Source organism: Cebidichthys violaceus, unplaced genomic scaffold (assembly GCF_023349555.1).
Source record: "Cebidichthys violaceus isolate CVI_PGR_0920_01 unplaced genomic scaffold, fCebVio1.0.p SCAF_10, whole genome shotgun sequence".
Lineage (NCBI taxonomy): Eukaryota > Metazoa > Chordata > Actinopteri > Perciformes > Stichaeidae > Cebidichthys > Cebidichthys violaceus.
The window spans coordinates 1,889,854-1,903,470 of NW_027176263.1; the positions used below are offsets into that span (position 1 = coordinate 1,889,854).

Consider the following 13,617-nt stretch of genomic DNA (forward strand, 5'->3'; position numbering starts at 1 on the left):
CCCCATCAGTAAGAAAAGCAAAAATAATTTAAAAACGCACAATTTGTACCTCTTTTGGCAGCTTGATTGTCTGGAAAAACAGATCATTTGCTTGCAAAAAGAAATAGAAGCACTCTTTTGTGTTTTTAAATTGCAGCAGACTGCACATTAGAAAACAGGACATTACTTGCGCCAAATGACATAGCAGTATGTTGTGCCAAAATGAAACAGCTTGCAGCTTTGGGTGATGACAATGACCCATTATTAAAACGGATATAGCGCAGACGCTTGTAGGGAGACAGAGATGAAATAGGGAGGACCCTGACCATTCTGATCTCGCATGAAGTTTTGTCGTCAGCATCTGCCAGTGTGCGTGTTGAGCTCCCACAGCGCAGAGCTATTATCTATGAATGAAACTGGACTTCTTTATCCGCCGGGTGTGCCACCTGCCGGTGCGTCACGACCGCTCTGGCCAATCCTGACGCAGTGATCCTTCGTGCGCCCTTGGAGATCCCGCGGTGCTCCTCACATCGCCGTCCGATCTACGGCTCGGTGACGGTCGAAGGCGAGCCTAGTTAGCCGTGAACCGTTAGCGCTTCAGATGTGATCAGATTGGACTGCCGTAGCCGACTGCTGCTGTGCCAAACGCGGACCCGTGACAAGTTTTGACTGGATTGCCATTTCCACATCTGCTTCTGCTGCTTTTGACCCGCGCGCTATTGAATTTTTTGAGGTAGGTGGAAATAAGACAAAAAAGGGAAAGTTTTATAATATTATGTCTAAGTAAAGTAACTGGTTTTACTCCCAAGAACCGGTTCCCGGCTGCTTTATTTTGCCACGCGTTTTCGCCGCACAACGCTGCACTTTGAAGTTGCAGACAACATCATTTTAGGCTACTGATGAGGCTACTTGTCCACAATGCGCATACTATATTCAGGATACTATTGGAAGGTCGCATCAGATGTGCCTTTCTTTAAATGCAAGTTTGGCAAACAAGTGCTGCTGCTGTCTCTCAACCCCCCCACCACCCCTCACCCCGCTCGGCTCAGCATCCCTGCCCAACCCCTCTGCGCTCTGCACTCTTCAGATGCTGCTTCTCCAAAAAGGCTACGTGGCCTCTCAAGCAAATCTGTGAAGTTAATTAAAAATATTTGTTTTCATATCCGAAAACCTCCAAATCCAAAGAAAGAAGAAAATCATTGTCACCGAAAGGGCTATTGTTCGAGTAAGATTTGTAAATTATAGGGATCAGATATAAAATATTTGTTACTGCATTGTCGTGGACAGAGGAGAAAATTAATTGTGTCCTTACATGGCAAGCAGAATGCTTTCATGATTTGGGGTGACTGTTTATTTATGATGCCCATAGATGGCAATGTGAAGGAATGTTCCCTCTTGGTGACCTGGGGGTACTTTGACATTGTGCTGGATAATGAGTAAGAGCAGAGGGAATGGCATCTGTGCCACGGTGCAAATATTTTCCTTTTAGTCCACGGCTGCCATTCTTTATCACAGAGGCCCGAGTTAAAGTTTGACAATACAGTAGCCAAATATGAATCACAAACTATTCTCTCCGTGGCTGGAAACCCCGATAGTATAACATTTTAATATGTTGCATGTATCAACACTACCAGCGTGTTTTTCTATTCATATATCAACACAGGCATTGTTAGGGAACAGTGCAGTCTCGTTCCGTGTCGTGGTGAATGCACAGTCTGTTACTAGTCTGTTAAAGGTGGAGCAGGAATGTGTTTAGATGATTATGACTTTCCATTGCCTGCTGTGGGGAGAGACGCAGTGGAGGACGTTCAGAAAAAGAGACATGAAGGAAAGGGTGAGAGAGAAAAGGTGAGCAGCGATGGAGCTTTCACGGCTTGATGTATTGTTTGAGCCACGGTCAATATTAGTTGACCGATATTTTTTTCAGGCTTACCTCTCTTGATAGATGGTTTTGTTGTGCACATTGCTACTCTCGTATTGATCCTCATTAAGACTTTTCCAGATGGCCTTTGGGTGGAGGATAGCGCTTTGTGACATCGGTGTAGATGGCTGAAGTGGGATGACATGTCTTTGCTTTTACCTTCTGCTGTACCTGTGGTTTTGCGTGGGCGCTGCACACAGTGGCTTACAGACGCTTTTGGTTTATTGGTCCCAAGCTTGTCAATATGTACAAATGCTGTTGGAAATATAATGTACACTGTTGAGAAGTGCAAAGTTAACCTGCCATTTGTAAGTCATATCTGGGGTGTTATTATGCTATTGTTTACTGGAACATAAAGTCAGTCTTATTTCCAGTGCAGACATCTTACTTTGGGCCATAAAGCAAATAAGCGTATTTCCCAAAATGATGATTTGTTCCTTGAAAGCAATAATATGGATATGGTGCAACTCATTTTAGTTTTAAATGGGAGTGTGCTAGATGTCTTTGGGAAAAATTGACACAGACACTGCTGTGTTATTGGTTTTCAAAAATGGCAGATTAAATAAAGACAACAAAAAAACACAAGCATATGCAATAAACATGTATTATTAGGTGAAATGGAGAGTTTCAGCTTCTATATGATCCTGAAAAAGCATCAAACAGTAGGCTATAACCCTCAGGCCGCAGCTTGCACTGACTGGCACCACTAGGCTACTTTTAGAGCAAGCAACAGGAGACAGTGATGGGGATTTTACAGGAGTCAGCTGGCCAAACAGACAGGCTAACTCCCCCATTGGGTTTCATTAGGGCTCGTCTTGATGTTAAAGCCTTTTTTAATCCACTTTCACAGCCATGCAGACCACAACAGAGCAAAGCACAGCATCTATCTTTAGACAGAACGCAGGCAGAAAGTTTTTCCATCTCGGTTCAATCATTAAAATAATAACGCAAATTCCCCGTAGTTGGCCTTAAAATGTCTCAGTTGAAGAGTTTTTCTGTGCAAAATTTGTGTTGGTAACTTCCTTCCATGCTCATGGGAAATGTGGTTTTCTAGTGATGCAGTAATTAAAATGCCAATATATAATGTATAGTATACAAACATAGAACTGAATCAAACAAATAGGCCCCATTGTCACCGATATCCAATCAAGCTATTTAAGTTAGTATCTGCCCAATATCCAGTCTGGTATCCGAGTATCTCAAGTGATTTCTTAGAACGCTCTCAATTAGCGTTGATTACATTGTTCACAAAGAGCTGTGTTCATGCAGCTTTGCACTCCTTCCTTGTTTCTCTAAGTAGACAAGCTGTCTGAGGGTGTGATCACAGTAAAGCTTGGACTCTTTGTCTCTTTCTGGGCGGCTACTGTTGTTGTCCCATGTTCGTAGCACCTGCTTAGCTTCAGAAATCAGTGCTGGGAAGACACTTGACTTCAGTGGCCTGATGAGCAGCTGGCTGCTTTCAGCAGAAATTTATTTTATTTGGCCATTAATAAATACAATACATAAGAAGGGCTTTAATAAATCATAATATATTGGCGCCTAATGCAAATAACATGTTATTGACTTAACTTGAATTTGGTGTCGTCTCACGGTTATATTACTTGATAAATTGGCGCCCTGCGGATGCAATTGAGGCTTTTACAGCTAACATAACGTGTGTTAAAGTGACACTCATCACTCTCTGACCTTTACTAGTTGTCACAAGCTTAGCTGGAGCTGCCCCTTATTGGTGGCAATAAGGTTCTCACTTCAGGGCTGTTAACAACTGCTGCTCCATGTTTATCTTAGGATATTGTGTATGTTCAGCACACAGCAATCCGCACACACAAATCCAGATAATGCAAGTGAGATACAGTTCAAAGGTCAGATATTGGGCAGGAAAGGAAGGGTGATTTACGGAGGCCGAGTGGAGGTCGGCGGTGTTATCTACATTGTTCATGTAGGTCTGTTAGGTATATAAACTGTCCGGTGGGTTGCACATTTGACTCTGTCAGCCGTAACTGTGTATGTTGCACTAGGAAACAGCCCGCATGCTGCCTTTCATACCAGTATTTCCATACAGTTTGCAAATGTCTCGCAAGCTGGTACGCTCCACTGCACCAGCAATCTTTAGTCTGAGATTTTTTCTTTTTCTTCTTTTAACATTTTGTTTCTTCTGTCCAAATTTAAAGTCATTCCTTTTCTCCGTCTGTCATGTTTCACTACCCCCCTCCCTCCCTCTTTCTCTCTGTCTCTCTGTTTCTCTCCCTCCCTCCCTCCCTCCCTCTCTTTCAAACTGTCTCCCTCTCTTCTGTTCTCTTGACAAAGTAAACCTCACTTGAGGGAATTCAGACTCCTATCTTATATATGGCTGCTCTTTTATGCTCTCTGTCTGTGCTTAGCAAATAAATTAATAACACTTGCCATTCCATCATTTTTCAGTGGAGGTGCAGACGGTCGGTTTCCAGGTAAAAGAGAGCCGTATAACAAGAGACAGGGACAACAGAGAATGACAGAGTGCTCGTGAAATATGTATACTGGGAGTCAAAAACTACTAACAGAGTGAATCTGCACCAGCTCCAGTAATGACAGGTGTAACACACAGAAAGGGAGAGATTGTGATGATGATGGATGTTTGGCTTGGCCTGGACGAGCCTCTAACTCTCAATATTCAGCAGTATATTTCTTTGTTTCGATTAATGTTGCCATCGTCCATGGCTTGTTTATTATTCTGAGTTAATGTAGTTTCACATTGTATTGATTACATTAAAGATTGCTTTGTAAATGAAACTCTACCATACGGTACGTTGTTTTTCTCACTGATCTTTCGTAAACTATCCACAGTAGCTCTGGACCATTGATGCTTATGTAAAACCGACACATTTCTCTTCTTAAACATTTGAGGTAATGTGAGCTGAATGTTTAGTCCTCTTAATTAACTCTTTTTTTTTTTTGTATCGCATTGGCTTCAGTTTTATAATGCTCTACAGCTAAAGATACTGAAAGTACAAGATCGTCTTTAGAGAGCGGTGACTAGACGTCTTTATATATGAGGGAACTGCTTCTGTGGATGAAGGGAAAATTAAAGTAGGAAAGAAGAAAGAAAGGAACAAATGTTCACTTGTCACACCAGGGAACATAACTGGTACAACAAAACTAAATTCAAATACCTTTTTAAAGCATTGAAAAAAGAATCGAGGTTGAAAACACAATGTTGCCATGTCACACTTCATCTTTTCCTTTTTAAAAGTGAAAGAGAGAGTGTTCTTTGAATGTTATTGATTCTCATTTTTCACATTGCTGAATTCCCCAAATAGCATGTCTGCCTTCTCCGGCCCTCCTAACAATGCAGCAATTTTTTTTATTTTTTATTTCAACAAAAATGATATGTTGTCTGAAGCACAGCCATTTATGTACGATTAGATAAATGCGGACAGTGAACTGAAACACTTTTACTCATCAGATGTATTGTCTGACACACGCTAGGAAGCTGTTTCTCAACATTAGGGCAACACTGTAGACGATTTGCAATTTGCAGTTACGGGTTATGATTGCAAAGTGACGGAGTTGTCTGTCAGCAGGACGTTTAATTGGATTTTTCAAAGTGAAGGAATCTGAAGAATACCACATACTGTTACATGTTGTATGCTCTGAATAATGGCATGACGGGGTTCAAAGCGATGCTTTTATACTCCGAGATGAATGGATAGAACGCTGTCGCACCTGCTGAATATTTATGCGTTTCAGATTATTTATAATTCATGATGAGAGTCTCGTGACAGATGTTGGTGTAGACAAACAAAACATCTGTTGTTGGTTCAATACAAAAATGCTTCTTTAACTCTTTGATGCTGGTTCAAGTTTAATTCATTTTATTAATGTTGCCCAATATCAGAAATCCCAATTTGTATCAGGGCACTTTAAAATCTGTTCATCATACGACACTCCACACCCTCGATTCAAACGAGGAATAAATCCTTCCCCTGTAAAAAAGAATCCCTTAAATGGTGAAAAAAATGTAAGAAACCTCGAGAAGATTCACATGTATGGATCCCTCTCCAATGAGTTTACAATCAGATTACATATCACGTAATATGCTAAGTAGGGCTGTATACTGGCAATAATGTGGCACAGGGCTTTGATGATGCAAAATGATAATATATTGTCTTTCAATGGAATCGTATCGTGATGAAATCTTATATCAAGATGTCATGATACACAATGACCTCGTCTAAATTGGTAACAAGCACATAACATCTGAATTGATAATAATAATAATAATAATTGGATAATATAATAATAATAATTCTGCTAATGGGAATACTACAGTGTAGTTAAATCAAACATTTGTCTTGACCTCATTCCTCACGTGCACATGTTGGAAACATTTATTAATTGTTCTCTAATTTCACTTGAGACTGTTAAATGAGAAAATACTTAAATACTTTTAATTTATCAAGTATTTAATTCACACAAGAGTATGCGTCCCTATACGGTATCGCTGAGAATCGCTAGAAAATCACAAAACATAATATAAGTGCAAAGATATTTTCTTACGCCTCATGATTACTGAGGATACTTTTTCATTATAAGTGTGAGATGATTGCTGATGAATCGTATTTTACTAATGTCACAACAAGCTCCTCCTAATTTAAAACTAAATTGAACGTGTTTGAAGTCTAATCACGGCAACGTAAAGTTAGATTAGATGCTGCTGTGTGATTAGGGTCCTGTCAAAATTGTTTTGCCAGAATTTATCAGTAAGTTCTTTTTAGAACTATGATGTGAAATATTTGGCACGTTTTTTTTAGTTTTCTCCAGTTTATTTCTGGCCGACACCCGCTCGCTTTTGCAATGCAGCTCATCAAGCACATATCAAGTGAGTCAAATTGTGTGTCAAGCACTCATCTTTAACACGCATCCTGACTAAATCACAGTCTTTTTGCCTTTGTAATGTTCCATCTACAAATCATGTTAGAGGTTAGATTAAGGTGAAGAATGTAAATGATTTATCTTTGCTCTTTAACTTAATGCCTTCTTCATTTCACACTTGTTTTTCAGTGGAGAAAAGAGGCAGCCATGTCATGAGGACTAGTTTCACCACATTGTGGGATTTTTTCAATTACGGGTGAGGAGGACAAGTGATATAAATAGACTGTATAGCCACTGTAGTTATGTATTTGGCCCTGGGACATACTTACTGAAGGACATGTTTAAGAACTGAAATTGCTTCAGTCTTGTGTTTTTTGTTTTTTTTTGGATCACAACTCTGTTTAATCTTCTTTAAGCAATGTGCCTCCACTGCTGTTGTTTTGACATCATCTCTCTTAATGGGCCTCTCTGTAAGTCGAGTATAGGCCCCTCTTTTATGTAACACCTGTCACACAATTAAAACAGCACAAGGGACTTTTTTCCAAATCAGAACTTATCACAAACTACTTGTGGATCAGCATATGGCACAGGAGAGACTGATTGGGCCGGCGATTATCTCTACTGAGAGGATCATAGAGGGGGTGTCGATAAAGGACACTGTTGAGGATTTTTAAACAATGACGAGCTCATGGGATGCGTTTTTAAAAAAGCGAGCGCCTGCTTTTTCAAGGGGATTTGCAGTTGCTGATTGGCCGCTGTGCCAACCTGTTAGAGCTAATATCGCTGCTGAGTCGCTGCCAGCTGTGATTTTGATACGATTTGGACAGAGCTGCTATGCAAAACAGCAGCATTTCTATATGCTTACTATACAGTGTGTGCTGTGGTTTGAAGTCCTGCTCCTGTGTTCATTTTAGCTTAGCTTTTTCTCTGCTACTGAGTTATGTCAATTTTTAGACCTCCCATCAATAGTTGATCTGTTATGTTGTTGATTTGTGGCTGTGATTTTAAAGGGTATTCTAGCCTCTTCAATTCAAAATATTTTTGAAACGAGAAGTCCCACGAGAGGGTGGAAGTACAACCGGAAGCTTCATAAGACTTTTGTAGGCAACCAAAATGTGACAGTTAACATTCATTATCTGAAAACAAACTGTCAAAGGGTTTAAGCTGTAAGACGAAAACACGGACTTCCGACAGACCTGACAACGCAACCTGTAGCAACCTGTCAATCACATGATAGCCACGCCCTAAAGCCTCCCCTGCTTTATTGTCTATTTACTCAAAATGGGACCATAATTTAGAAGACTTGAAACTAGCAATTGAGACCATAAACTAATATTTACAATCTTTACTGAGGTAATAAATCAAGTGAGAAGTTGGGTCATTTTCTCATAGGCTTTTAAACAATTAGGGCTTTCTTTTGCAATCAGAGGAGGCACAGCCTGATTATTAGAAAGAATGCAAGTTTAAGGGACTTCAGAATTGGCTTCACTTTAAGACCTGGAGATTGCCACCTGTGAAGCCCTTAAGAACAATGTCTGTGCCTTATTTTCCCTGAACAATCCGATTGAGAATTTGAGCAGATGCTGCAGTCATGCTTTGGGGATCAAATATTGATCTTTACTTTAATGTTAGTCATGGAACTAGTTAATTGTCAACACAGCTGGTTTTCATTATACCAATTCACCTGATCCGTCGTTTGTTTTGTTCTACCTGCACTCTAAATGATGCTTGAAAGTTGCCTCCTGTAGCTTTATGCCTGTCTCAGTATTATCACCAGCCAAAGTTCCCACCAAATGTCAAAGTTAGACTGACATGTTCAAAGTAAAGTCAAATGGACAACTCGACTTGAAATTTTGATTTCCTAGTTTTTGCCCTGAAGGAAGTGTAAGAAGATGACAATTTGCCCCGTTCTTTAAGGAAGTTCAAACCTGTCTTTGAGTCTTCCTCCTTCCTCAGTTTGATTGACAGTTCGGAAAGAGACGGGGAGTTGTAAAACTTGTACCGGGCCTGGGTGAGATGTGGAGCGAGCCCTCTGGCTAAACTCTGTAGAGGAAAATTAATCCAAGCCAACAAGACTCACAACCTCCAGGCTTTAGACATTTACATGAGTCTAAAGCAACAAAGGCGAATGAAAATAATTTTACTCCAATTTGCTCTTTTGTCAGTGTGCGTCTGAAGAAGTGTGTGGTCCAATACTTTATTGTCAATGCTTTACTGCACAGTGGGGCTCTCCTGTTGGACAGGTTGAAGGCTGAGACAGAGTTACACAAGAGGGACGCAGATGTGCAATGTTCCTTTGGGGATTTGAGGTGTTTCATAATAGTAACAAGCTGACAGCAGCCTGATTTATAAACTAGAGTAAGTGAAACCCTCTTAGTCCATCAGCCGAATTGAAATTGTTGCCTTGAGGCTTTACCATTTACAATTAGCTCTTCACTCTTTTTATTTGCAGGCCTATATATTAACAGTCAACAATATTGATCACATTTCTGTTACACTGACAGAATAAATGTAAAAAAAAGAAATGAGGAATGATGAATAATTAGTGTGTGGTTATACTCCAATCCTTTACATAAGTATCAATACAACAATGTAAAAATACAAAATACAAAACAGGATGCAGCAGTGGCCAGAGGCATTATGTGAACACGACATCTCTGCCTGGAGGGAATTTCTTCAAATTTGGCACAGACGTCCACTTTGACTCAAGGTTGAACTGATTAGAATTTGGTGATCAAAGGTCATTGTGACCTCATATTGCACATTTTTGGCCATAACTCAATTATTGATATGCTATTTGTGACAATGTCACACAAATGTCTAATAGGATAAAGTTAAGGACATTTTGGACAGAGATGGATGTAAACTGCAACTTGACTTGTTGGCAGAGGCAATAATTCTACTTTAAACCCCAAAAAGTAAATGAGCCACACCAAACAAAAGTAATTGAAAACATAAAATCCCTGTCGTGATTAGGGAATGCCAGCTTTCCCTTGTTGGTATTCTCATCCCTACATGTTTCGTAGATGGACCAATGTTAACCCTTAACACCTCCCCAGGGATTACTTCTACTTAGCGAAGTGATAATAAACTCAAGCTCATCACAGGAATGTGTGTAACTTGGCATGGCATGAAAGCTTTGTGGAAGAAAGGCAATGACATGAATCACTGGAGTAGATTTTAGGATCGGTCATCTGTATCGTGTTCATCCTTATCAGCTGTGCAAACCCGCTGGCAATAACAGGCACAAGCCTTATCGAACAGCTTTCTAAAGGAAAAATTGTGGAAGTATTTTTGTTGCCTTCAATACAATTTCAAATCGGCGTAGGACAAGCCCAACAGAATTATAAAGTATTACAGAAATGGGGGAGATTTGGTGGCGGACTAGACTGCCAGAGTACATTAACTTTGGTGGTGTCTTTGGGATGAAAAGCAGGCCAGAAGCGACAGAGGATGGATGGAATTGCCTGGCATGTCTCCATACAAAAGTTTCTGGCAGGGTACGTGGTAGAAAAAAAGGAAACTGTTTATTGGCTTCATACCCTCTGTGTTTCTTTGAAATGTAATCATAACCCAGGCTGGGCATATTTATTGCATATACAGGCAACACACTGGAGTTACGGGAGCTTATTATTTATCAATATTTATTCAGCTAAATATATGGTGTAAACATGAAAATACAATGGTGAAATCAGCTTGATTTATAAAGTCTGGATTCCTGGCAAAGTGCTCAGTTTCAATCTTTTCAAATCGAAGTAGCAAACAAGGACTTATTCTCCAGCAGTAGCAAAGCTGGCAGAGGCACGTGGCAAGAGACCATTTTAGTTTCAGTTTGGGAATTTTGCTGCTTCAAACAAGCCTGCTTGAACTGAGGCGGATAGAGTAGCACAGCTATTTATCACTAAACACAGAGTACGGCTGAGGCTAATGGAAAAGTCATTAATTGTAATGGTATTTGGTCATAAACAAAGAACCGCCATTTTAACCTTATGATGGCGGAAAAGTCAGGGGATCACCAACGTGATTACAAATCATCCCAATACCTGATATCCTCCCAAATTGAATGGCAAACCCATTCTATAGTTGTTGAGACATTTCACTCAAAACCACAAATGTCAACATCATGGTGGCGCTGAAAAAGGAAAAAGGAAGGGGATCATCAAAATCAGTAGAATTTGTCCTCCAGGGACCATGAATACCTGTACAAAATTAGACAGCAGTTGTCGAGATATTTTAGTCTGGATCAAAGTAGTAGAGCTAACCGACAGTGTCATCCATAGAGCCGTGCCCCTAGTGTGAAAAGATTTAGCCTTTAGAGCTGCCCACTGGTAGTTTGGCAGACGGCGCTGCACACTGCTACAGTTTGGTTTTTATCACATTTAGTTGTAAGGGACCAAAAACATGAATCTCGCACAAGAAGAAGAGATGTATTGTAACAGCTTTAGGTGCTAATTCCCGTCACCACTCTCTTGCCTGCGGCCACTAGCAAGAATGGACTGAAGGCAACAAGCAAGTTTTCACCAGGAATTGTTTAATTTAGCTCTACACAGAAACTTATCATAACAATTTAACAGATGCTCTAATTACATAATAGTTCTGCACAGAGTGGCTTTAAATAATTAAAACTTCCAACCCGGCACTAGGATCTAGCAAATACCAAAATGCTGTGAGTGTGATTACAGAAGACTTTGAGCTGGTTGGATTAATTGCTGCTGTTCTTCTGTGCTTAAATACTTGCATTCACAATGATTTTTCATTAAAAAGGCTACATGTTGTTGATGACCTTGGGTAACCTAAAGTTTTCTCTCAGGATGTGCCACCGCTTTGTTCCTTTCTCTTTACCGTTCATGTTTATTTAACCACTGTTTTTTAATCCAGATTAGTCTCACTAAAGCTCTTTAAATTAATCTTATTAAATCTCTTTTTCCTCAGAGACATGGAGGGGCAGTTAGAGTTAGTAGTCATCTGCCTGGTTTTCCTTAAGCTCCTATCATTACATCAGTCATATCCTGCTTAATCCTGAACTGTTGAGAACCTCCAGGGGAGCGGGGTAACCCTGTAACCTCTTTGCCGCCTCTCTATTTATTATGTTCACGATAGATATCAGGATCTGAGGTGATATAATGAATTAGCAATGATCGACGGTCTTTTGAGATCAAGTGAAACAGTCTGAGTCATTCCTCTGTTTTGGTTATGACCCCTTTTATTGTATCTCAGCTTTGGCAGTAAGGTTGAGTGCAGCTCTTTGCTCTCCATATATCATAATCAGGATGTGGCAGTGGTTATTTACATTGTTCACGATCCAGTGTTTGGATTCATTCTTCATTCGATGGTTAGTTTCCAAACACTATCTTTCACTAATGTGAAGAAAGTTGATCATGTTACCGCCAAATCTGTGTGTTTGATAACTTGTGGCTTGGTGGAGTTGGGCTTGAGACTTCTTGGCTGTTGTATGAAATGCTTTGTCACTGAACAGTAACATTAACAAGGCATGAATATTGATGAGGGCTAGAGAATCCAGACAGTCGAAATTCCTCAAGTTTTCGGTCTTTGCAGCGCCAGGTGTCCCTGATGAATTAACGAAGAGCTGCCGAAGGGTGAAATGAGAAATCTGTCAAAAATGCTTGAAACAGAGTTGATCAGTTGGCCATAGCGTTCTAATCAAGTTGTTCAATTAACCGGAACAAACTGTCCTGGCAGATGTTTCAGATTCAGCTGTTTACTGCATAATTCTTTAAGTAGAATACGCAGTGTCATCCATGCAGCTTCGACAGGATATGCTGATTTAAGCAGTTTTATACTTAAATGCTTCCTGTAGGAACCCGTCGAACAGGCTCTGCAGGATACCTGTGTGTCTGACCCTCTTCTCCACAGTCAGACCATAACTCGGGTACTGTAGCTTCCTAATTCATTGAATGCTACTTTGACTGGCTGTATAAGACGCTGGAAGCTTAATCCAATTGAAAAATAAAAAGATAATTCGCATTGCAGATGGCTGAATAAGAGGCAGACGTTTTTTCCCTTGGAGCTGCAGACGCTTTTTTTGTTTTCTTTTGCCAAAGCATTGATTGAAGTTTGTCATCATTACTTGCTACCATTTGAACAGGAACAATAATACCTCAAAGAAAATAATTACAATGTTTCTGTCACTGAAAGGATGTTACTTTAGTTTTCCTTCTTGTTTTAACAGTATACCATGAATTAATAGAATGTGCAAGCATCTGCCAACAATGAACAAAAGTTTTAATTATGTAGTATTGTTATTGAGTCAGTTTTGAAAGTTTGTCGGGGGGGGGGGGGGTTATTACATCTTTCACCGCAGGGAAATGAAAAATCCCTCGTCTTTTATTATTATTCGCTGAATTTATTTCCTCGCAGAGTGCCGCTGGGGCATCGATATTCTTGAGATTTTAAATTCAGTCAAGTATTTACTGACAGCTTTTACTCTAGTTCTACACTACTTTCTCTGCGATAGATATACTATAGTAAATGCATTCACATTGATTAGCTTTTACCTCCCATGTCGGGAGCACACATCCCTCACTGCCATTATCGGAGCCTTGTCGTCGTGATTGTATGGCCGTGTTCACGTTCAGTGCAATCGTTAGTCAGTGGAAGTGACAAGACGTCGCCCGACCTCACGCAGCGCTTGTATAAACAGCGAGGTCACTCGATCTCAGCTCCCGCCTCATTCATCAGGATGACATATGCAGATGGTTCGCCGTACATCCGCAAGACCTCTAGACATCAGCGTCTCTCCGTGTTCAACCTGCTCTTAAGTCCTGTTTGAATAAGACCATCCATTTCAAACATGTCTCTGGAATTTGAAAAATGTAAGCATCTGTTGATGTGTTATTTCATTTTTT

At 40.2% G+C, this 13,617-nt stretch overlaps 1 protein-coding gene across 1 annotated transcript in view; it reads left to right on the top strand.

Moving 5' to 3' along the window:
* Positions 1-530: 530 nt before the first annotated feature.
* chrm3a (cholinergic receptor, muscarinic 3a) overlaps positions 531-13,617 on the top strand; it is a 76,064-nt gene continuing 62,977 nt past the window's right edge. The window contains exon 1 of the mRNA XM_068720043.1: positions 531-712. The gene's annotated coding sequence lies outside the window, so the exon portion shown is untranslated. The remainder of the gene's footprint in view (positions 713-13,617) is intronic.